The sequence below is a fragment of the Mustela lutreola genome, chromosome 14 (assembly GCF_030435805.1).
Source record: "Mustela lutreola isolate mMusLut2 chromosome 14, mMusLut2.pri, whole genome shotgun sequence".
NCBI lineage: Eukaryota > Metazoa > Chordata > Mammalia > Carnivora > Mustelidae > Mustela > Mustela lutreola.
The window spans coordinates 1,313,103-1,339,488 of NC_081303.1; the positions used below are offsets into that span (position 1 = coordinate 1,313,103).

The 26,386-nt window shown below is 43.2% G+C and overlaps 1 long non-coding RNA gene across 4 annotated transcripts in view; it reads right to left on the reverse strand.

Annotated features, from left to right (window-relative positions):
- Positions 1–325: 325 nt before the first annotated feature.
- The window catches only part of LOC131814551 (uncharacterized), a 132,463-nt gene continuing 106,402 nt past the window's right edge, over positions 326–26,386 (reverse strand). Inside the window, exons 6-8 of one of the 4 annotated variants that reach the window (XR_009347325.1) lie at positions 4,021–4,088; positions 1,869–3,340; positions 326–1,221 (exon numbers count right to left, since the gene is read on the reverse strand). This is a non-coding gene — a long non-coding RNA (uncharacterized LOC131814551). The remainder of the gene's footprint in view (positions 1,222–1,868; positions 3,341–4,020; positions 4,089–26,386) is intronic. The other 3 variants (XR_009347324.1, XR_009347328.1, XR_009347326.1) reach the window with 3 other exon arrangements.

Sequence of the window (26,386 nt, forward strand, 5' to 3'; positions counted from 1 at the left end):
TTCTAGTTCCTTCTACTCATATTTGTGAAGTTTTTCAACAAACCATAATATCAAAGAGAATTTACTGAAAATCCATGTTAGCATACCACTCTCTGTACTGTCTTTACAGTAGTATTTCAGAGATACATTAATCTTACCATCTGCTTTTGTAAATCTTATAAAATTAAGATGTAACTCTTACAAGGTAAGATGTAAAAGAGCACATAAAGTTATATAGCTGAAGAGATACATAGTAATAAAGCACCGGCTGCAGGAATACAGAGGAAAATATCACACACTGCTGCAGTGTTTTAAAATATAAATACACTTGTTAAAATACAGATTTCCAGGCTTAGAAGAGCAAGAGTCAATATGCTTTTCTGTAAAAAAGTCATATAGTATGTAATTTAGGATTTGTGGCAATATTTGGTCTCTGTCACAAATACTCAAATCTTTTTTTTAGCAAAGAAGCAGCAACACAAATTACATAAAAGAATAAGCCTGGTTGTGTTCCAGTAAGTTTATTTATAAAGACAGTAGGCATTCAATGGAAGCTAAAACTAGTGGCTAAAATTTTCATGAGAAACAGGATATTTACATAATTTCAGAGTGTACTCCCAGAAAATCCATATAAGAACTTAAAACATATTTGTTAACTTCACAATGGAGAAGCCTGGAAGACACAATGTTAGCCAAATGGTAAAATTAATATCTACAGGAATCATGTGCCAGCTGAAATGATGCATTGAGATGAACCAGCATCATTTCTGAGATATTCCAGCCAAAGACGCAAAAGCTCAATCTAATCATGAGAAAACATGAGACAAACCCCAAATGAAAGATGTTCTCCGAAGTACCTTGTCTGGACACATCTAACACATCTAACACTTCAAGTTCATGAAAGAGAGTCTGAGACACCAGTATAGGTCAGCAGACCAAGAGACATGGCAGGGAAATGCACTGTGCCCCCCCTTGATGGCTCCTGGACCTTAGAAAGGGGACAATCAGCAGAACTGGAACAGGCAGCATGGTAGCATTGTGTAATTCCCTGGTTTTCGTGTCGTACAGGAGCTCCACAGCAGAGTGGGCTTGTTTTCAGGGAATGCGTATGGAAGCCTTACGGTGCAACAGGACAGCGTGTCTTTCATTTACTCTCGACGCTTGAGGACAATAATATGCCTAAATACAGGGAGTTGGGGAATGATGAATCCGTTGACGTAACTGATGTAATAATTGAAGAATCTGGAGAAAGAGTATACAAGTGTTCTTCATGCCATTTTTTTCACTTCTTATAAGCTCAAAATTATTAAAAATAAAAGGTTAAATGATTGGCTAGCATATATCAACTGAAGGCAGGAAAAAATGCCCAAATCTTTGGGATTATATGAAAAGGTTTTAAAGCAATGAGGGGCTAGTGTGACTAATTCAAGCACTGGCAGAACTTCAATTCATCAGAGCTTTCCAGCTGACTTTGAAGAGAAGTTCCTTAACTTCCAACAACACTTTCAATTTAAGGAGAAAACAAAACTGAGCACAGTCAAATAGAAAATGCTAATAAAATCATGGTGTACTTCAACACGCCCTGGAATAACTCCATCAATGCCAAAGAAGCTACACAGATCAAAATTACACCCCTAAGTCATAAAAACTAGTGTTACCACCGTGATGATGTGAGCGGCACCACTGGCCGACATCTGCCAGTTTAAATTTAAACCAAAACCATTTACATTTAAACCAAAAACTTGCAACTAAGAATAGGGCAAACGTGGATATTACTGATCCCTGGATTTACGTAACTTGGAGAATTCTCTCTAGGAAACACAGTATAAATTTGTGAATATGATTAGGTACAACAGTGAATAGTTATTAAGAAGGAGAAAATAGGGCACCTGGGTGGCTCAGTGGGTTAAGCCGCTGCCTTCGGCTCAGGTCATGATCTCAGGGTCCTGGGATCAAGTCCCGCATCGGGCTCTCTGCTTAGCAGGGAGCCTGCTTCCGCCTCTCTCTCTCTGCCTGCCTCTCTGCCTACTTGTGATCTCTCTCTGTCAAACAAATAAATAAAATCTTTGGGGAAAAAAAAAGAAAATAAATCATAACAAGTTATAAATTTTTAAAAATTGACAAATACGACAATCCAAAGTGTAATGTAATGGTTTTATTATTTAGATGCCTGACATGAATTTTTCCAATGTTTCCCTAAGTTGTGTGGCTACTTATCCTTTGATCACATTTGCATATGATAAAATTCTATAAGGTGGTCGTCTATGCAGGAAAAGGAAGGCGATCTTGCTAGTGAGGGCCTGGGAATCCTAAGCTTCATTTGCTATGAACAAATCAACCTCTGCCTGAAAATGTCTCTCAGGGATGTTGCAGGCAGAGGACAGCAAGAAGAGGACGCCTGAGCTGATGAAGTCCTCGATCAAACCTGCAAGTCTAGAACCTCCAGCAAGGAGGTTCACTCTTGAAGCATTTTATTGATATATAATGTGAGCAGTTTAAGAATAAGGTTTTGAAACATGATGGGATTGATTTTTATTTATTATAAGAGTGACACGGGATTGAAAGTCTATTGCTAAAAAGTCTAAAAGAGTTCCTTGAAAAAGTATAAATAAAAATTCTAAGTGATACAAGAGCATGGTGGCATGGTTTAAGTAAACATCACTGCGTACACGTGTGTGTGTGTGTGATATGCAGCACTTATTCTGCTTCCTTGCTGGCCATGAGGAAGTCTAGCTCAGAGGCCAAGGAGTTCAGGACAACTAGAGCAAAGCATTTACAACAAATGAAAACTTAAAAGTGATTTAACCCCACCACGTTATGGGCTGGGTAGGCCCAGTTAGGTCAAATAGGGGAGGCCTGGGGAGGGTGCCAGCGGCAGAACGGGAGAAGGAGGCAGGAACTGATGGAGCTGGAGAATACGCTCGAAGGAAAGCTAGGACACGTGGAGGCTCATTCCAGAGCAGAGCAAGGAGGCCACGCCAGAAGGCAGGTGGCAGTCAGCAGGCTCCCGGGCACAGCACTCGAGCCCCAGTGCCGTCAGGGAATGTCCAACCAGCTCGCTCCTTGCTGCTGTGGCTGCGGAAGGGGCTCCGGAAACACAGCGGGCGACCACCCACCACCGGGGCAGCCACGGGAAGCTCTGCACCTGTTTAGTCAGAAAAGGCCGAGCTAAGGCCTTAGAACCGTCTTCACACGAGGGGGCAGCAGCCAGGCAGAAAGGGACCGAGTTCACTCTCCATAGTTCATGCGGCAGAAACGAGAGCCAGCACGGGAATTCACACGAAGACAGAGTGAGCACTGGCAACGTGGACTCTACTAGAATTATTTGCCTCTGTTCATCTGCAGCAATGCTTGGACCATCCTAAAGTATCAATAATATTGGCTATATTAGTTAACAAAAGTAAGAAAGAAGTCTCGGCAGTAGAGGAGCTCATGGTGGAGTGGAAGCTGACACATCCCTCTGAGCTTAGGGATTGTGTCAGAGGCTTGACCATAATGGGATTTTTTTAAGGCATTTTATTTCATTTTTTAATTTTTTAATTAACATATAATGTATTATTTTTTAATTTATTTATTTATTTTCAGAAAAACAGTATTCATTATTTTTTCACCACACCCAGTGCTCCATGCAAGGGTACAGGCCTGTGAACCATCAGGCTTACACAATTCACAGCACGCACCACAGCACAGCCCCTCCCCAGTGTCCGTGACCCAGCCTCCTTCTCCCTAGCCCCGCCCTGGCAATCCTCAGTTTGTTTCCTGAGATTAAGAGTCTCTTAGACCATACCGGGATCTTACACATAAAACTGAGTATGTGCCAGGCGCGATCAAAGTGTCTTCCACAGACTGCAAGCGAGGGCGTTCCCTCAAGGTGTGAAGAACCGAGCTGCCATTGCACTACCGGGTATTTTCCCCAAAGATACAAACATAGTGATCTACAGGGGCACGTGCACCCGATGGTCCACAACAGCCGAACAATGGAAAGAGCCGAGCTGTCCATTCACAGATGAATGAGTGAAGGTGTATATATACATCACGTACCCACAATAGAGCATTTCTCAGCCGTCAGAAAGGACGAGTTCTTCCCATTTACATCGACACGGGTGGAACTGGAGGGTATAACACCGGACGAAATCATTCAGTCAGAGAAAGACAACTATCACATGGTTTCACTCACATGCGGACGATAAGAAGCAGCACAGACGATCCGAGGGGAACGGAGGGAAAATGGAATGAAAAGAAATCAGAGAGACAGATAAACCATGAGAGATTCTTAACTCTAGGAAACAAACGGAGGGCTGCGGGAGGGGCACGGGTGCAGCGATGGGGTGACCGGGTGACGGGTAGCAAGGAGGGCCTGTGACATGATGAACACCGGGTGTCCTATGCAGCTGACGAATCACTGAACTCTACATGGGAAACTAAGGGTATCCTGTATGTCGGCTCAATGGACTTGAATTAAAAACAAAACAACAAAGCAGAGTACCTTCCACAGATTGCTACATTTAACTCTCACAACCACCCTAGGAAGTAAGTTGTATTATCAACTCTATGTGATGCAAGAGGCAACAGACTCCGTTACTTGTTCGACGTCACACAACAGGGAAGGGCCGGAGTCAGGATTGAACCCAGTGAGCCTGGTAGTAGAGCCTCTCTGTCGGAAGCGCCACATTATACCATTTGGCAGAGAAAAGCTGACTGGGACCCAACACCGTGGTGAATTAAGAGCTCTTGTCCTACTTCCTGCAAGTCTCGGGCCGTCCTGGCTGTCATCTTGGCTGTCAGTTCCATTTCCACTGATGTCAGATCACCCACCTTATTTTTGGCTGCTTTAAGCTCTTTGATGGCAAGGCTGAGCACTGAGCCGTGCTGAACACAGTCCTTCTAAGGTACCATGACCCTTGAAGCAAGACACCAGATTTAAAAAAAAAAAAAAAAAGACACCAAATATATGAAACAATAAATCCTGTTATGATAAAAGCGTTAAAGAAAAAGTGAAATCTATTTTGCCTTTTTTTTTTTTTTTTTTTTTTTTATCTTCCTCCAGATTTTCAAGAGCATCAGAGAGCGGCAAGGACTTTGAGAGTCAGCAGCCCTGCTCAGCGCCCCAATCGGAGTTCTCGCCCTGCCTCGGCCAGATGACAAACGACCTTCTGCTCATTGCACCGCAGCTAATTCAGAATCACGCGACGGACACTGACAATTAAGCGCACGCGCGGATGACATGTGCAGCGGGACAGCCAGACCGAGCCCACGCCCAGAGAACACTGATCACCCCGGTGGGTAATTACACTGCTGAGGATGTGCAGGAGAAGGCAGGTGTCCCGGATAACAGGATCTGCTTCACAGCCAGGAAATCATATTTCAAATGAGGATATAAAAATGTGTTGTTTCGAGGTTTCCAAGGAGTCTCAAGAAATACAATGTCGAATGGGATCCCACAAAGAGGGAGAAGCGTGGTTAACAGTGGCCATGAAACCACCAAGTATCACAGACCAGGCCAGACATTTAAGCCTTATTATCTAATTTAATCCTCCCAAAGCCCAAGGTCACAAAAGAGTAAGTGGCAGAAATAAAATCTGAGCTTAGTTCCTTGTGCTTCCACACCCATGGCCTCCCAGAGTATTAAGCTGCTTGTGAGCATTGTGAGCATTGTGTACTGAGCATTGTGTATAGAGAAATTTGCCTAAAGTAACACACTCCGAGTTTTCTTCCCAGAGTCTAATGCTAGAGGCTGTACAGACAAACTGGTCTGTGGAATGGTTCAAGGGTAAGCATTTAATGGGACTGGCAACAATTGCCTGGTGGTGCCAGCGCCCAAGTGTTATGACCTTTCAGAGAAGTGAGCTGTGGGCACCTGACATTCTCAGTCTGGAACTGGTGGAGACAGCCCTCGGAGTTCACGGACTCTATGGCGGTGCCAACCTTGCAGAGTGGCACGCGGCCCTTTCCCCACATGACCTGCTGGCTGAAACCTGCATACGTACACATGTACATATGTCTTACGTGATAACGGAGCCAAGCAAGGAAGTGCACCCCCGCACAGAAGCTGGGACGGACCTGAAGACAGAAGTAAGGGACCCGGTATGGCTAACGAAGGCCACCTTTGTGGAAATGGGAATTCTGGTGGTGAAGGATTTGGATACTAAAACATGAAGGGGAGATGGAAACTATGAATGAAGAAAAGAGATTCTCCAGGTACATACCAACTGTCTTCAAAGTCAGAAAGACTCCAAGTTCCAGCTTCTGTGGTCTTGGAAATAAAGCAAGGACCAATGAGGAGACGCTCTAGAGATCTGTATTTTAGCCCATAGAAGAAGCAGCTTTCTAAAGATCCGATTCAACTGAAAATGAGTCAAATGTGGAGAGGCAGGAAGATCCTGGTTCGCGGAGATGTTGTTCCACTCTGAGAACACACACACAGGCAACCACACGTCCACACACCTGCGTGTGCACACATGCTCACTTGCACTTGCCAACTGACTTGCCAATGCCACGTGACGCTCCCTTAGCGCCTCCCATCTTTCTTTATCGGGAAAGATCTCAATATTTGCTCCGTGCTCTGAAAGTTGTCTTTGCTGACTTCACTCTGCTCAGTGGATGCCTCCTCACTGTCACGGTCACTTCCCCGATTTGGATCTAATCACATTATTTCCAATTATCCTATTTGGGTGTGCTGCTGTGCCTACGGTTACTACTCCGTGACACTTTACCCTTTACTAGCACGTCAGTGGCTCATCTTCAGACCCATGAGACTGTTGGCTGCAACAGCAGAGGGAGTATAAAACACAGAGATCAAACGCTGGAAGAGAGGTTACGATGGCGTATCCCCCTTGCCCATTCTACAGCGTCTCCTCCGTAACCTCGGTTTGCCCGGCCTCAGCCTCCAGAGAACATGGCCTTTGCTCTTCCAGATCCGTTGTAAGTTCACGGTCTTCGTACTCTCAGGCTGGCTCGTCTGGCCCCCATCGTTGCTCCTGACAGCTGATTTTTGTTGCGCTACCTCTTTTGGATTCAAGGAACCCTGGAATTTCAGAGCTGGAAGAGATCCTAGAAATCACTTAAGCCAAATGCTTCATTTTAGAGGTGGAAAACTGAGCTTATAGAGGTGAAATGATTTGCTCAACATCATAGAATTATCCAAACTGGAACCACTCTTTCAGTGGTATCAACCTGAATTCACTGTCATAGGGAAGTGGTCTATTTTCAGGTAATGATCACAGCCGACAGCTGACCTACGCTGCCACCTGTCACCTAACCATTCCTCCTACTGCGGGCCTAAGCAATCAGGCTCTAGCAAGTTAATTCTGCCAAACATGGTAGAAAAAAAAATTATACAGGCTTTTCTTCACCAAAGACAATCTCTTCTTTTAGCTTAGAGATCATTGTATGGAGGCATCAGTTTAATAAGAAAACCGATCAGTTTTGCTTTTGGCAATATACTAGGGTGTGTGTGTGTATGTGTGTGTGTGTGTGTGAGAGAGAGAGAGAGAGAGAGAGAGAGCAAGTGTGGGAGTGGCGGGAGAGATTTAAACAAAAGCTCCATATGAATCAAAAATCAAGGGAACTAAAGCGATACGAATTATAAAAAAGAAGGCATTTTTCTTGTCATATGTAACCAACTAAATTAAAGATTTGGGGGTTTTATTTATTTAAAAAGTAGTGTAGGGCTGAACAAAAACTATTTGTTTTCTAAATCCAAAACAGAATGAAACTGGGATGTCAAAAGTCCCAAACCAGATCTGTGCCATACATTTGTACCTTTCATTTTGTTTGAGTTCTTCATCAGTATTAAATTACTACAGATGGCACAGATACTGCCACCCTGTAAACATCAACTTATCTAGAGACTAACAGGCCCACAGCCCATCTGGTAGAAGAAAAGAAACCAGTCTTTACTGAGCACCAACGATGTGTTAAATTCTGATATTCATGATCTGGTGTCAATGCCAACGACAACCTTGGGACATTAAATATTATTATTCCATTTTTTTTAATAGGGGAGGGAACTGAGATCATGGACCTCCTTGCAAGTGCTAGAGCCAGGACTTTGGTGCAGATCTGGCTGACCTCTCTGGTGCCCGACACCCTCTGTTCTCAAAGAGACCCTGAGACACCAGCAATAGCCACAGGACATTCTCAACCATTAAGAAGGGGGACACAAGAAGGAAAACTCCGTGGAAACTGAGAAGAATGTCCAGTCCAGCTGGTTCAGCAGCCTGAGCAGAAGGAGACTCTCCATGGCACGAGGTGGGGGTCGGGCAGTCTGCTCCTGGCAAGTGAAGGCTAAGCCAGGATCTGCCTGCCAGTCCCCACCTTGCAACTTCTTTAGGAATCATCCAGGAGCAGCACAGACCAGGGATAGTTCTAGAGAAGGGACAGCGGTGCCCATCAAATCCCCAGACCTACTCCCTCTGTATAGGGGACACAGCCAGGGCTCAGCAAACTTGTAAACCAGAAGCAGTGTCTCTGATAGCATGAATCTTACACTTTTCCAGCCGAAATGTGTCTGTGCACCTGGCGTACCAGAGGATCTAGGTCTCAGGAACTCTTCTTCTTTTTTAATAGAATTTATTTTCTAGGGACGATAACTTGTAATGTTGTAGAGACAAGGAGAGCCAGCCTTCCCACCAACCCTACCCAGATTTGCTTAATTTTTCCTCCCTTTAGATTTTCTTTATTTCCTTATTCTTTATTTTCCTCAATCTTTGAATTTATTTATTTATTTTCAGCATAACAGTATTCATTATTTTTGCACCATACCCAGTGCTCCATGCAATCTATGCCCTCTATAATACCCACCACCTGGTACCCCAACCTCCCACCCACGGCCCCTTCAAACACCTCAGATTGTTTTTCAGAGTCCATAGTCTCTCATGGTTCACCTCCTCAACTTTTTTTTTTTTGAAGTTAATCATTTATTCATGTATAGCTACTTTGTTATCACAATAATAAATTCAACATAGGAATAAAATATATCCTTGTTAGATCACCAAAATGACTTTTTTCTTTTTCTTTTTTTTTAATTTATTTTAGCATAACATTATTCATTGTTTTTGCACCACACCCAGTGCTCCATGCAATCCGTGCCCTCTATAATACCCACCACCTGGTACCCCAACCTCCCACCCCCCCTTCAAACCCCTCAGATTGTTTTTCAGAGTCCATAGTCTCTCATGGTTCACCTCCCCTTCCAATTTCCCTCAACTCCCTTTTCCTCTCTAACTCCCCTTGTCCTCCAGGCTATTTGTTATGCTCCACAAATAAGTGAAACCATATGATACTTGATTCTCTCTGCTTGACTGATTTCAGTCAGCATAATCTCTTCCAGTCCCGTCCATGTTGCTACAAAAGTTGGGTATTCATCCTTTCTGATGGAGCCATAATACTCCATAGTGTATATGGACCACATCTTCCTTATCCATTCATTGGTTGAAGGGCTTCTTGGTTCTTTCCACAGTTTGGTGACCGTGGCCATTGCTGCTATAAACACTGGGGTACAGATGGCCCTTCTTTTCACTCCATCTGTATCTTTGGGGTAAATACCCAGTAGTGCAATGGCAGGGTCATAGGGAGCTCTATTTTTAATTTCTTGAGGAATCTCCACACTGTTCTCCAAAGAGGCTGCACCAACTTGCATTCCCACCAACAGTGGAAGAGGGTTCCCCTTTCTCCACATCCTCTCCAACACATGTTGTTTCCTGTCTTGTTAATTTTGGCCATTCTAACTGGTGTAAGGTGGTATCTCAATGGGGTTTTGATTTGAATCTCCATGATGGCTAGTGATGATGAGCATTTTTTCATGTGTCTGTTAGCCATTTGTATGTCTTCATTGGAGAGGTGTCTGTTCATATTTCTGCCCATTTTTTGATATGATTATCTGTTTTGTGTGTGTTGAGTTTGAGAAGTTCTTTATAGATCCTGGATATCAACCTTTTGTCTGTACTGTCATTTGCAAATATCTTCTCCCATTCCATGGGTTATCTCTTTGTTTTCTTGACTGTTTCCTTGGCTGTGCAGAAGCTTTTGATTTTGATGAAGTCCCAAAAGTTTATTTTCACTTTTGTTTCCTTTGCCTTTGGAGACATATCTTGAAAGAAGTTGCTGTGGCTGATATCGAAGAGATTACTGCCTACGTTCTCCTCTAGGATTCTGATGGATTCCTGTCTCACGTTGAGATTTTTCATCCATTTTGAGTTTATATTGGTGTACGGTGTAAGAGAATGGTCGAGTTTCATTCTTCTACGTATAGCTATCCACTTTTCCCAGCACCATTTATTGAAGAGACTGTCGTTTTTCCCCTGTATATTTTTTCCTGTTTTGTCGAAGATTAATTGACCATAGAGTTGAGGGTCTATATCTGGGCTCTCTACTCTGTTCCACTGGTCTATGTGTCTGTTTTTATGTCAGTACCATGCTGTCTTGGTGATCGCAGCTTTGTAGTAAAGCTTGAAATCAGGTAATGTGATGCCCCGTTTCATTTTGATATGAATACATTAATAGTAGGAGATCTTAACACACCTCTCTCAGAAAGAGACAGATCATCGAAGCAGAGAAGATCAATAAAGAAACAAGAGCATTGAATGACACAATGGACCAGATGGACCTCATAGATATATACAGAACATTCCACCCTAAAACAACAGAATACTCATTCTTCTCAAATGCACATGGAACCTTCTCAAGAATAAACCACACACTGGGTCACAAATCAGGACTCAACCAATACCAAAAGACTGAGATTATTCCCTGCATATTCTCAGATCACAATGCTTTGAAACTGGAGCTCAATCACAAGGAAAAGTTCCGAAGGAACCTTGCTTAAGAATGCTTGTGTCAACCAGGAGATCAAAGAAGAACTGAAACAATTCATGGAAACCAATGAGAATGAAGACACTTCAGTCCAAAACCTATGGGATACAGCAAAGGCGGTCCTAAGGGGGAAATACATAGCCATCCAAGCCTCCCTCAAAAAAAAATGGAAAAATCCAGAACACACCAGCTGTCTCTACACCTTAAAAAACTGGAGAATCAACAACAAATCAAACCAACTCCACACATAAGAAGGGAAATAATCAAGATTAGAGCTGAGATCAATGAGGTAGAAACCAGAGATACAGTAGAATGTATCAATGAAACTAGAAGCTGATTTTTTGAAAGAATCAATAAGATCGATAAACCATTGGCCACACTAGCCAAAAGAAAAGAGAGAAAGCCGAAATTAATAAAATTATGAATGAAAAGGGAGAGATCACAACTAACACCAAGGAAGTAGAAACAATCATCAGAAGTTATTATCAACAGTTATATGCCAATAAGCTAAGCAACCTAAATGAAATGGAGGCATTCCTGGAAAACTATAAACTCCCAAAATTGAACCCAGAAAAAATTGACAACCTGAATAGACTGATATCTAGTAAGGAGATTGAAGCAGTGATTAAAAAAAAAAACTTCCCAAAAAACAAGAGCCCAGGACCTGACGGATTCCCTGGGGAATTCTACCAAACTTTCAAAGAAGAAATACCACCTATTCTCCTGAAGCTATTTCAAAAAATTGAAGCAGAAGGAAAATTTCCAGACTCTTTCTATGAAGCCAGCATTACCCTGATCCCCAAACCAGGCAAAGACCCTACCTACCAAAAAGGAGAATTTCAGACCAATATCACTGATGAATATGGTTGATAAGATTCTCAACAAGAGGGGCGCCTGGGTGGCTCAGTGGGTTAAGCCGCTGCCTTTGGCTCAGGTCATGATCTCAGGGTCCTGGGATCGAGTCCCGCATCGGGCTCTCTGCTCAGCAGGGAGCCTGCTTCCACCTCTCTCTCTCTCTATGCCTACTTGTGATCTCTCTCTGTCAAATAAATAAATAAAATCTTTAAAAAAAAAAAAAAAGTTTCTCAACAAGATCCTAGCAAACAGGATCCAACAGCACATTAAAAAGATTATCCAACATGACCAGGTGGGATTCATCCCTGGGCTACAAGGATGGTTCAACATTTGCAAATCAATCAATGTGATAGAACAAATTAATAAGAGAAAAGAGAAGAACCACATGGTCCTCTCAATTGATGCAGAAAAAGCATTTGATAAAATCCAGCATCCGTTCCTGATTAAAATGCTTCAAAGTATAGGGATAGAAGGAACATTCCTGAACTTCATAAAATCTATCTATGAAAAGACCCACAGCAAATATCATCCTCAATGGGAAAAAGCTCTCAGCCTTCGCATTGAGATCAGGGACACGACAAGGATCCCCACTCACACCACTCTTCTTCAACATAGTATTAGAAGTCCTAGTAACAGCAATCAGACAACAAAGAGAAATAAAAGGTATCCAAATTGGCAATGAAGAACTCAAACTCTCTCTCTTCGCAGATGACATGATTCTTTATATGGAAAATCCAAAAGACTCCACCCCAAACTACCAGAACCCATACAGCAATTCAGTAATGTGGCAAGATACAAAGTCAATGTACAGAAATCAGTGGCTTTTTTATACACTAACAATGAAAATACAGAAAGGGAAAGTAGAGAATTGATTCCATTTACTGTAGCACCAAGAACCATAAGATACCTGGGAATAAACCTAACCAAAGAGGTAAAGGATCTGTACTCGAGGAACTACAGAACACTCATGAAAGAAATGGAAGAAGACACAAAAAGATGGAAGACCATTCCATGCTCTTGGATCGGAACAATAAACATTGTTTAAATGTCTATACTGCCTAGAGCAATCTATACTTTTAATGCCATTCCGATCAAAATTCCACCGGTATTCTTCAAAGAGCTGGAGCAAATAATCCAAAAATTTGTATGGAATCAGAAGATACCCCAAATCACTAAGGAAATGCTGAAAAACAAAAATAAAACTGGGGTCATCATGTTACCTGATTTCAAGCTTTATTTTCCTCAACTTTAAACACTTTTTAAGTATTTAGTCTGTGGTAGGTCATGAATGAACTCAAAGAAGACAGGGAACCCCTCCCCCCCAAAGGAGGGGCAAGGAAATGGTACATGATTATATAAGAAATAACTAATATTTATATGGTCAAATTCCTAGTCAAATTCCCTTGCCCCTCCCTGGTCATTAAGAAGAAGAAATGGGGCACCTGGGTGGCTCAGTGGGTTAAAGCCTCTGCCTTCGGCTCAGATCATGATCTCAGGGTCCTGGGATCAAGCCCCGCATCGGGCTCTCTGCTCTGCTTCCTCTCTCTCTGCCTGCCTCTCTGCCTACTTGTGATCTCCATCTGTCAAATAAATAAACACAATCTTAAAAAAAAGAAGAAATGAAGATATAAATAGGATTTGAGAGAAAGTGACAAATACGGAAGAGAGGTCTTTTTTTTTTTTTTTTTTTTTTTTTTTGCCTCTCTTCCGTATTCGTCACTTTCTCTCAGATCACATTCGTATCTTTATTTCTTTTTGGCTTTAAACATGTCTACCTTTTCGCCTTCTGACTGTCTGATGACATTATACACTGTGTTTAGCGACTCTCGTGTTTCTGGTAGTTGGTCTTCATTTCTGAACAATGTATTTTCTTTCATTTCAAGTTCTTTCCTAATTCTGTAGCCATATTTCTGAGTGTATCTAATTCTGATGTGTCTACGGAGATGTAAATCAGAAGAGTGGTTGCTTTTGGTGAGCAGTGGGTATTGACTGGAAAAGCAGCAGCACAAAGGAATTTTCTGGGATGGTAAGAATAGCCTGTAACTTGATCTTGGTGATGTTACACGGTATGGCCATTTGTCAAAGTTCACTTAGCTGTGTGCTTGAGAGTTGGGTATATATATCTAACCTCCTCCATAAACATCTGTGTACAATCACCAACAGTCTGAGCTGCCTCTCCTCTTGCTAACAACCAGTTCTGGAGAAGCTGTAAGACAGGCTTGGGGAGAGATAGGTAGTGATGTTAGGATGACCATCTCATCCTGGTTTTCACACTGGACGTCTTGTGTCCCCTGGATCCCCTCAGACCCAGGCAAGCCAAAATGATTAGTCACCCTAAGTGGCATCCTTGGGGCTCCTGATGCCCTCAGAATTGGAGGTACCCTTGATAAGCTTAATTCTCTCATTAGCCATAGTATCTTAAAATGATTATTGATTTTTTTTGTCTGATTATAAAAACAAAACAAACATACAGTAGGAATTTTATGAAGAAGAAAAATCAGCCATATTATCTCCCAGTTATGCTGTATATTAATAAGTATTTTTATTTTTAAAGTTTTAAAAAATTCTACCAACACCAGTGTTGTTTCTAGTCATCAGTTTGTATCAGGTCAGCATGGCCCCTCTAAGATGGACAGTGAGATACCTGCTTGCCCAGCTAGCCGGGTTTAGAAATGATGGTGGACCTGATTTATTAACAGAGAATGTTGTCTAGGCAGAGGAAAAAGGGTGGAGGGAAGGAAGGAGGAAGGGACATAGCACAAGTGCCCTGAACATCTTCACAGACACATTTACTGCACTTGGAAGTGGCTTGCTACAGCGGGAGACACATGGGTCTGAGGGAGTCAGGGGACCTAGCACTTGGGCTTCTTGCTGTCACTGACCTGTACCTCTGTCGACCACTAAGCTCACTTCGGTTGCTGTTGAAGGGAACTGCCATTACTCTCTGGGTTATTTAGTGGAAGTAGATTATATTTAGAAATATGTGTGTATGCGTGTGTGGGCAGGTGCACACACACGCACACATGCAGCTATAAGTGTGTAAGCACCTACCTGTGTCTACAGAAAAGAGAGAAGAATGAGACTATTAAAGAGAAAGAGATATTAACAAGGAAAAGTGCTAAAAAGTACATCTCTTATACCCTGAACTTGAGACCCTGGTCCTTACGTAATCGATATCCTAACGCTCAGAGAAAATGGGCGGTAGAACAGCTATTTTCACATTATAATTCAAGCCAATAAATATTATCCCACTTTTTCTTTTTAATGTTGGCTGGAGTGCTGAGAGGCAGGTAACTCAACACTTGTCTTTGAGTATTGTCAGACTTCGAGATCTTGTCTCCCATTTTATGGGAACTGAGAGGATTTAAGAATTAGCAATGAGGAATCTACTTTTAGCATCACGTTTAAAGTTCTCCAGTAGACGGATAAGGCTCACGAGGACTGTCTAAATGAAAAGGAGATTATCACTTGATCCATCAGAGTGTATGTTCTGAATGAGGTTTTGCTGGTGCAAAAAGTTGAGACGTCAGGAAAAAACGCATTTCTTTCCAATCCATTGTCTACAAATCCATTGTTCTCATGCACTGCTGCTCCACTCCCGTTTGACTGTCATACTGAAGGACTGTGTTTCTATCGGGTTATTTTTTTTTTTTCTGTGTAATAATATATGAGAAATAATGGGTTGAGAAACGCAGAGCCAGTGATGATACTGGTGAGAAACTTGCAAGGATTTTCACTGTTTACAGTTTCCAGAACAGGTCGCAGAGTTCACTCAAGTGCCAGCCTTAGCATAAATGTATTCTAGAACCTTCAGTCTACTGTTTGCTCTCCGTGTCCCCCTCATGGAGCCACTGAACCCCAAACACATTTACCTCCGTTCTTTCTTCACTTTCTTCTTTCTTCCCGGAGGCATTTTCTTCCGCCGTCACTTCCTTCACCCGTTCATTCATTCTGTTGACTCAGCAGTTTTTGAAGGGCGAACCTGCTGTCTCGGATCCTTGGGGGGCACAGGGAGGCCAGTGTGGGGACCTGTGATCCCCGCCCTCCAGGAACTCCCATTCTCATCCTCAACCGCTGCTCTACCCCGTTTTCGTCTTGGTTCCCTCCCTTTCTTTCCACCTTGTTGTCTAAATTCAGTGCTGTTCTCTTCTACAAACCCTGCACGCCTTTTCTCAAATCACCGGTAAATGTGTAACAGAAACAGGTATGGATGTATTATTGTTCGATGGATTAATTTCCTATTGCTGCTGTAAGAAATCGCCACAAGCATACTGGCTTACAGCAATACAAATGAATTCTCTTACAGTTCTGTATTTCAGAAGTCGGATGCAGGTCTCATCAGGCTAAAACCAAGGTATCAGAAGGTATTTGTTCCTCCCTAGAGGCCCTAGGACAGAATCTGTCCTTGCCTGTCTAGGTTCTACTGCTCAGTCTCTTGTCTTGGGACCCTTTCTCCATCTTCAAAGGCAACGGCGGCACATCCAGCCTCACGTAAGATGATTCATTTGACTCTTCTGCCTTCCTCTTCCATCAGTTCATGATTCTTGTGGTTACACTGAGCACACCCAGAAAATGCCTGGTAAACTCTTTTTTTATATCTTTTTAAGGTGAGGTATTTGACAGCTTTAATTCTATCTGTATCCTTGACTTCCCTAAGCCATATAACCTAAGATATTCACAGGTTCTGGGATTAAGATATGGGTACTTCAGGGGGTGGGGGGCATTATTCTGCCTAACACACTTAATGCTAAGAGTGTTTTCAGTTCAACAGGTACCGAAGTTTCAAGCTATCATGAAGAAATTGCCAGGAGTTCTGATCTTGGCCAAAGGCAAGAGGAAGATGTTGGGAGCATTAAAGCGCCACCTGAAAAGGACAGAAGCTTTGCGATCACACAAGTCGAAGAGTAGATCCCAGCTTCTGCTGCCTATGAGTGCTGTGGCCTTTGGAAACCCACCTTAATGTCCTCACCCTTAATTTTAGAACATCTCCTGAGGTGTTTTCAAATGGTTCTGTTGAGATAATCTAACCTGAGAAAGGGGGCGTGGCTTCTTGGTACTCCATGGATGTTAGTTTCCTTTCTGTAAATCATTAGACCGCGCATCACTTAGGTGGTAGACCACCTTAGCTGATAGCCCCTGGCATTGCTATCTAATCGATCAACCAATCAACACACACTGCCAGCATTCTGAGGGCCCCCCGTGTGGTACAGAGTGCCATGCCTTCTTCAAGGGGACGGCGATCTGGTTAGCAAGTCTGTATGTGAGCACATGAGAGGCTGGACAGTGGTAGGAGATGCTGGTCAGCAGCACTGAGGCTCCCCTTGTGACTGGTATTGTCGTTCAGCAGGACAGGGCTCTGCAGAGTGGAGTGACACGGATGGTGTCACAGGAGGGGAAGGATTTGAGCAGGCCTTTGGAAAAGCCCGGCTGGTGAGGACGGAGAGTGGTAGCTTATGCTGGGTAAAGCCTTTGGCTTCTACCCTCAGTGACCTTCAAAGATCTTGTTTTCTCTCAGCTCCAGACACAGTAAGTCAGGCCCAAGAATGCCAGTAAACACCGGCGACCTCCCCAGCCTCCCGTCTCTCCCTCCTCCTTCCGGTAACTCAGCAAGACACAAAACAGCCTTTCTTTTCTCTGAAGACTATTTAGCAGCAGTGCCCCGTAATTACAGTAATCGTACCCCCTTTGAATTCGCCAAAATTACCCCTTTTCTTTATATTAGCCCTGAAGCTCCACGACAGGCATAATTGGTAAGCTTTGCGGAATGGTGCAGTGTTGTTTTTTAAAGCAACATCTGCTCCAAGAGACTAATGTTCCTCTCTGACTGACTCATTGGGTAGCAGCAGCACCGCACGCCGGCGTGAACGGTGGGGGTGGAGGATTCGGGAAGAGGGGGGCGTTTGGAAGGATGTTTTTCAGTTTTTTATATTTTATTTTTTAATTAAAATTTTTCAAGATTTATTTTTAAGTAATCCCTACCCCCAGTGTGGGGCTCAAACTCACAACCCATGCTCTACCAACTGGGCCAGGTGCCCCATTTTTCAGTTTTTTAGATTAAGAATGTGACTATTCCCTTTCCTACAGAAGGAGAGTGAACATTAGTTGTAATAGTTGTAAGGCCTATGTCTGGAACGTTCCATGTTTTAGGATGGGGGAGAGGGTCCTGCTTCAGAGATTTTAATTGCCTGGGTGATTCCCACCCACCTTTCTTTGTCTCCTGGGGGTTCCTCAGCTCCTCCCCCTCCAGCTCTGCTCTCCTCTGACATCCCGTCTGTGCACCTTTCCGCCTTCAAAACCTGTGATCTCCTCTGTCCAGGGGCCTCCCTGTTCTTAGAATCCATCTTCATAGGGCACTGAGGAGTCAGAGAAGCACGTGGTGTCTATCAAGGTCCATTTCCTCATTACTGAGGCCATTCCCTGAGAGCCTTCTACATGCCAGACCTAAGGACACAAAATTGGGTGATTCAGAACTCTGTCTTCAAAGAGCTCATGGTCTCATAGGGCCTTGACTGTTCAAAGGAAGCTCCAGGATACTAGAAGACTGACACCAAACACTGAACGTCAGGGGGATTAGCTAAGGCTTTTCTGAAGAAGTGAGTCTGAGTAGGATGAAAGTGTTAATCTCTGCTTACAGACCTCCAACAGCTCCCAGAGGTTGTTTCATAACGTCCTAATTCCCCTGCCTGGATCTCTAGGCCCTCCATAATCTGATCACACTAGATGCACCCATTCTAACTCCTACCCCACCATCAGGAATCATCTGCTCCTGGGGTAGCCTCGTCCCTTGTTTCCCATCCACCCCTGATTCTTCAGTCTGGGTTTTTGTTCATGTTTTCTGTCTAAAATAAGCCTCTACTAACACATCCACCAATAACCCCAATGACCCTCGGACCTCTGTCATCTTCAGGGACCAGTCCATTGCCCAGTTGGGAAACTTCCTCCAACCACACTTCATATTCTAGAGCTTCTCCCACAGCACTTAAGCTAGAAGTACAATCCAGATAATATATGTAAAAAATAATAAAGATATGAAAAATATAATGCAGACATAAGGTATTGCTATTATCTTTAACTGGTAGGAGAAATTTTGATTCTTTCACCAACATTAGGTGTATTTCTGTAGGCAGCTTGGCTCTTTAGCTATAAAATAGGAAAAATCATATTTACATTGTAAGGTTGTTAGAAAGATTAATCAAATATATTGGCATGCATATAAAATGTCTCTCTTGTGGTAAGAATGTTGATAGTAGTAGGGGTGTTTTCTTTCTAATCAGAGAGGATTTGAATTTTAAGTTATTCTTTTACCATGGAGACCATGACAGATAGGTTTTGGGGTGGGAGAAGCAGAAAATTCATCTTAGGAAGGAAAGATTGATCATGGCAGATAAATTGAAACATCCTTTAGAGCTCTGCAACTTTCATCTCAAAAATCAGAGAAGAACTATAATACTGTAAAGGGCTTATGACTCCCCATTTCCGGTGTCACCACTCCTTGGCAAGAAGACACACCCTTGGCCCTGACACTCCCTTAGAGACTGAGGGATCATTGTTCTCTAGACAATATTTATCAAAAATAAAGGCACTCACTGGTGAGGAAGTAGAGATGAAAGAGAAGGGTGCGGTGGCAGCTGCCCTTTCTGGAAGGTAGTGACTTTCTGATCTTTAGAACTGAAGTCCCCAGTAGAGTGCTTGAGTCCTAAGCCATCAACACAGAACAGTGGTTGTAAACTGGAGTGATTTTACCACAACCCCCACCCCATCGATGGCATCTGAAAATGTCTGGGGACATTTTGTGTTTTCAACACTTGAGCAGGACTGGAGAGGGCTTCTACGCAATCCAGTGGGTGGAGGACAAGAATGCAGCTAAACATCTCAATCCACAGGAACCCAACTAAGAACTATCAGGCCCCATGTCAAGAGTATTGAGGCCAAGAAACCTGCATTTGTAACTCATAGCCTTGGGTCATGTCCAATAGCCTTACTTTAGGACAAAATGCCTAAGGATAGAGCCAGTCCATGAAAACTGCCCATTGTCTTAGACACCACATCACTGTGGGGCCTTTCAAAATCACATAAGTGAAATGCGTAAAAAGCTGAGGTTATCCACATCCGCCCAGTGAAAAGATTGCTAAAGAATCTGGAAGAAAGCAGATATTAAGTGGGTAGTTTGACTACAGGACCCCCTTGACAAGACGGCAGGGCAGTGTGCGAGCCTGCAAGACCCTGGGAGTGCCGGGGGATGGCTTCTAATCTGCGGTCAGTTTGTCCCTGTCCTGTCAGCCAGTTCAGCCAAGGACACAGAGCGGCACTCTCTCCACTCGGGAACGGCAGGGGTCCATTCTGAGAGGTGCCATGGGTGTCGGGAGGGGGAGATTTGGGAGACTTGAGGCGATTTTAATCTCTTTCAGACGCATCACAAATAAGCACACAGTAGAAGTTAAAAAAAAAAAAAGTGTTCTCAGATTGAAGTGCAATTTCAATGCAAGTCTCCTAGCCTACCACCCTTTCCCAACTAAATTACCATCCCGAGTACTTCCTATACAGAGAGACTGGCGCCGCCATTGCCAAGGAACGTGGGTTAGCCGCCCCCTCCCCCTAAACCCCGAGCAAACCTGATCTGCTTCTGTGCAGTGTGCGTGAGATTTCACATAGACAGCAGGGCAGAATAAGTGATTTTGCCGGCGTGGAAATACATTATTGGCTGTCTAAACAGACACCAAATTTAGATATTGACAGACCTTAACATGAAACTTCCTTCCTCCCCTTTTCCTTCCTGCTTCTTCTCCTTCCTCTTTTATTTCTCTTTCTCTGCACGTCTCCAGCTCTCCACCCCCTACACCCCTTTGAACAGTCAGTGGGTTTTTTAAGGTATTTAACTGCGTCCTGACTGGTTCCTTGCTCTTCTTCACTAAACTGGCAGAAAACTCAAAGATGTCTACACTGCCCTCCCTTCATAACTGAATCTCTGCGAGGCTTTCTCACAACCAGCCTGACTGCCTGTGTGGATTGGGCCGTCTGGGTCTCTGGGGCTGAAGGACACAGGCGGAGGGTTCAGACCCGGCCTCCCCACCTGCTTTATCCGTGTGCTTGTTGCTTGGAACCTTCTCTCCGTTCAGGGATTGAGTCTCTACAGGGACAAACTCACAGATCCCACACGAAGACGGAGATCATTCCAAGAGTCTTCATGCCTTCTCTTCACCCCCTCAAACAATAAAACCCGTCATGGAAAATCTTATCCCTAACTTGGAATTTTGGCATTTGGAGGTCAGCTTTCTGAAATTTCTCTTTTCTTTTTAATATACGGTCTCTCTGCCAAACACATTGTCATGCTGCTGGGCCCAGAGCTCTGTCTCAGCTATGATTCTGGCCTTCTTCCGACCAGCACCATCACCCGTGGGAGGGACACTGCTCCAGGAGCACGAGGATGTCATGTTAGGAGCAGATACTGTTCTTCCCTGAAAGGGGTGTTTAAAATTGTCCCACATGGAATAAGTAGGGACAAAAGCCAATGTTTCTACCTCTGCCACTTACTGGCCACATAATGAGCATCTTGGACAAACTGGAGAGGAAAGTCCCTGAGTGTTCAAGAATGCACTCTGTCCCTCTGCAAGGGACAGAAGAACCACCTGAGAAGGACCCTTCTGGAGCCAATTTTAATATATTTTCTAAAAGATTTAATTTACTTATTTGACAGAGAGAGAAAGTGCACAAGCAGGGGGAGCAGCAGGCAGAGGGAGAGGAAGAAGCAAGCTCCCCACTGAGCAGGGAGCCTGACAAAGAACTAGATCCCAGGAGCCCGAGCTGAGCCAAAGGCAGAGGCTTACAGATGCCTCACCACCTGAGCCAGTCAGGTGCCCCAAGAGCCAATGATAATATTTCCGTAACCAATGAACAGTAAGTTGGTCCTAAAGTTCCCATAGTGCAGCTCTCCAGCCCAGGTCACTTCCTTGGTTCTGATTTGTTCTTTATTTTTTAAATTCCTTTGAAGGGATGCTAAAGAGCTTGGAAACATCTTACCAGGTACAGCTCCTTCTCATCCCAGAAGGAAGAAGCTACTCCTCATTTCCCTGAATGCGTTAGGTGGCTGGAGAGACGGAAAACAGCAATGCAGGCACAGCACGCAAACTGGGAGGTCTGAAATGTTACTGTAGCTTCAAGTTCCTGGCCTTAGACACCCTCAACGATGATTGCCAAAATAATTCAAGTGTCCCTGAGAGTGGGTTTTACGCACATGCACATGCAAAAAGACAATTTGCAATTGCTCTGAGGTGTTAAATCAATAGTTAATTTATTGATGGGACGCCTGGGTGGCTCAGTTGGTTAAGCAGCTGCCTTCGGCTCAGGTCATGATCCCAGCGTCCTGGGATCGAGTCCCACATCGGGCTACTTGCTCCGCAGGGAGCCTGCTTCTCCCTCTGACTCTGCCTTCCACTCTGTCTGCCTGTGCTCGCTCTCACTCTCTCTCTCTCTTACAAATAAATAAATAAAATCTTTAAAAAAAAAAAAAAAAAAAAAATAGTTAATTTATTGAAAAACAAATTTGAAACCTATTGTTCCTTAAGTGTCTTACTTGAATACACAAATTTTATTATTCTCATTTTAAATCTAGAAATTTAGCATCACTTTTAAGGATACTTCTACAAGTCAGTTGATTCAATACCTGTAAACATATTAAAAATGCACCAATCAATTTCTTATATTTTATTTGCTTTGTAAGTACTTTCATTATCTGATTAACAGAAGCTTTCCATATATTTAGATGGCTTTTATAAATACAATAAATAACACTGCTATGGTGAGTTTTATGTTCTCTTAACACTTCAATACTGTTTGTATGTATAGTACATTTCCCTTTTGCCTTTCATATTAAAACACACACACACAATCCATGATTCAATTATACAGTTTAAATTAGAATCATCAGGGGCGCCTGGGTGGCTCAGTGCATTAAGCCGCTGCCTTCAGCTCAGGTCATGATCTCAGGGTCCTGGGATCGAGCCCCGCATCAGGCTCTCTGCTCAGTGGGGAACCTCCTTCCCCCTCTCTCTCTGCCTGCGTCTCTGCCTACTTGTGATCTCTCTCTGTCAAATAAATAAATAAAATCTTTTTTAAAAATAAATTATAAAAATAAATAAATAAATAAAAATAAAAAATAAATTAAAATAAACTGGAATCATCAGTTCTACCTGCTCAATGATCTACTGCTATACCATCAACCACCCTGAAGTGTTGTGGCTTCTGACTACGGCCATCTTGTTTCCTCTCACGGGTCTCAGGCAGCTGGGCTCGCTGGGCAGACCTCGTGTTGTGGTCATAACAGCAGCCAGGTGAAAATCATCAGGAGGCTTGCCTGGGATTCCTGGGCCGCTGGGTCTCTCTCCCTCTCCCCCAGTTCCGAGTCTCTTCTTCATGGGGCCTCTCTAGAGGAAAGCCAGAATCCTTACATGACATCACCTGGCCTCCAAAACTGAAGCCTCCAAAAGAGAAGCAGCAGAGGCTACCAGCCTTCTTAAAGGTGAGGCCTAGAACTGGGAGAGATCACTTCTGCCTCCTTCTATCAATTAACACGAGTCCAGGCCAACCCAGATACAACGACGGGGCCACGCAAGAGCGTAAGTACTGGGAGGGGGAGTTCACTGGGGGACCCTCCTTAGGAACTAGTGATTATACTTGATACTCCAATATCCCCAAATCTAAGCCCTACAAATGCTATGAATACCAAACCTACAAGTTCTTGTGGCAAGGACTGCTGGTGCTTATGGCCGTCCATTCTCCCTCTCTTCCCTGGACACACAGCAAAAATACATTTACTAACCTCCCTTGAAACGCAGTGTTGCCGTGTCAACGAATTGCATCCAGTGGAATCCATGGGGAAGCGCCAGGCCCCACCTCCAGGCCTGGCCTATCCGGATGTCCCCCTAGATTCACTCTGAAGTGCTGATTCTTGCCTGAACCAGTCCTTACTAGGATGGTAGCAAATGATGGGTTTCCAACTCTAGCATTCTCTCCAGTCAGTGCCCAGCATGACCACAGGCAAGAGCCCTCCCTTCTCACTTTTTATCTATTTATTATCAATATGGATTCATTAGTGCCCTTAATTATCTTGGTGTGCAAATGACCCAGATCTGATCACGGAAAACTACTTCAAGTTCGATACTGTGTCTTTTTTTAGATGTTGTAACTTTCTTCCTTTCTGATGTAACAAAATATTCCAGGCTTATTTTCCACCTTCCCTCCCCAGCTTCAGGATTTACTGTTTCTCTGAGGAGCCCTGATTCCTTTTTTTTGGAAAATGGTAATTAGAAGCTAAGGTGAGTTCATTGCTGTGGTGCTACTGGGGTGGTTTTGCTTCTAGACCTTTGCTGCAGAAAAAGCTAGAAAAGATATGAATGTTTACATGTGTACCTAAACAAACATGTATGTCAATGTGTGTGTATTTATATTCACATATGCATAGTTTACAAATCATGAGTTCACAAACATAGTATCAAATAGTAACCACCACCCATCCTAACAGGGTTGTTCGTGAGGACTCTCACTTCATGTACATCCCTTCTCCACAAAGGATCCCAACAAAATATATACACTCGTTCACTTAATCCTGTAATCTGTCTAAAGTGGTTTCAGCGTTTCTATGTCCAAATAAAAAAGGAAACCTACTGAAAAAAGTACAAGGCTTGTTTGCTATTCTCTCCCACCCAAGACTGAGGATCTATAATCAAATACCACATTCATTAGATAATTAAATCAGTGCACTTGCTTGACCTTTTTCCCGTTCTGTGTGGTTATGCAATTTACCTGAAATACATCAAGGTTTGTATGTTTCAGCTTGCTTTCACTGTTAGGTTCTTTCCCCTTCCCATCCTTGTTGATTTAATAACATGCATTTTATACGTTTTTAAAAATATGTGGCTGGAGCACCTGGGTGGCTCAGTCATTTGAGCATCTGCCTTTGGCTGGGGTTGTGATCCTGGGGTCCTGGGATGGAGCCTCACCTTGAGCTCCTGCTCAGCCAGGAGTCTGCCTATCCCTCTACTCTACTCTTCCCCCTGCTCCTACTCTTTCTCCCCACAAATGAATAAATAAAATCTTTTCTTATGTCAGTCACCATACAGTACATCATTAGTTTTTGATGTAGTGTTCCATGATTCATTGTTTGTGTAAAATGCCCAGTGTTCCACACAATCTGTGCCCTCCTTAATAACCATCACCAGGCTCACCTATCCCCAAAGCCCCTCCCCTCTAAAACCTTCAGTTTGTTTCCCAGAGTCCATAGTCTCTCTTAGTTCATCTCCCACTCTGATATCCCCCTCTTCATTTTTCCCTTCCTTTTCTTCAAGTCCTCCATGCTGTTCCTTATGCTCCACAAATAAGTGAAACCATATGATAATTGGCTTTCTCCCCTTGACTTATTTCACTCAGCATAATCTCCTTCAGTCCCATCCATGTTGACACAAAAGTTGGGTATTCATCCTTTCTGATGGCTGCGTGACATTCCATTGTATATATGGACCATATCTTCTTTATCCATTCATCTGTTGAAGAGCATCTTGGCTCTTTGCACAGTTTGCCTATTGTGGACATTTCAGCTCTGAAGGTTGGGGTGCATGTGACCCTTCTTTTCACTACTTCTGTAAAGTAAGTAGTAAATTGGTAAATGCCCAATAGTGTAAATGCTTCATAGGATAACTCTATTTTTTAATTTTTTGAGGAGCCTCCAAACTGTTTTCCAGAGTGGCTGCACCAACTTGCATTCCCACCAACAGTGGAAGAGGGTTCCCCTTTCTCCACATCCTCTCCAACACTTGTTTCCTGTCTTGTTAATTTTAGCCATTCTAACTGGTGTAAGATGGTATCTCATTGTGGTTTCAACATGAATTTCCCTGATGGCTAATGATGATGAACACTTTTTCATGTGTCTATTAGCCATTTGTATGTCTTCTTTGGAGAAGTGTCTGTTCATACCTTTGGCCCATTTTTTGACTTGATTATTTGCTTTTTGCGTGTTGAGTTTGAGAAGTCCTTAATAGATCTTGGGTACCAGCCCTTTATCTGTACTGTCATTTGCAAATATCTTCTCCCATTCTATGGGCTGCTCTTTGTTTTGTTGACTGTTTCCTTTGTTTTTATCTTGACGAAGTCCCAAAAGTTCATTTTCATTTTTGTTTCCCTTGCCTTTGAAAACATGTCTTGAAAGAGGTTGCTGTGGCCAATGTCAAACAGGTTACTGCCTATGTTCTCCTCTAGGATTTTGATGGATTCCTGTCTCACATTGAGGTCTTTTATGCATTTTGAGTTTATCTTTGTGTACGGTGTAAGAGGATGGTCGAGTTTCATTCTTCTACACATAGCTGTCCAATCTTCCCAGCACCATTTATTGAAAAGACTATCTTTTTTCCAGTGGATATTTTTTCCTGCTTGTCAAAGATTATTTTAATTTATTTTTTATTTATTTTCAGCATAACAGTATTCATTATTTTTGCACCACACCCAGTGCTCCATGCAATCCGTACCCTCTGTAATACCCACCACCTGGTACCCCGACCTCCCACCCCCCGCCCCTTCAAAACCCTCAGATTATTTGACCATAGGGTTGTGGGTCCATGTCTGGACTCTCTACTCTGTTCCACTGGTCTATGTGTCTGCTTTTGTGCCAGTACCATGCTGTCTTGGTGATCACAGCTTTGTAACATAATTTGGAGTCAGGCAACGTGATATATCCAGCTTTGTTTTTCTTTTT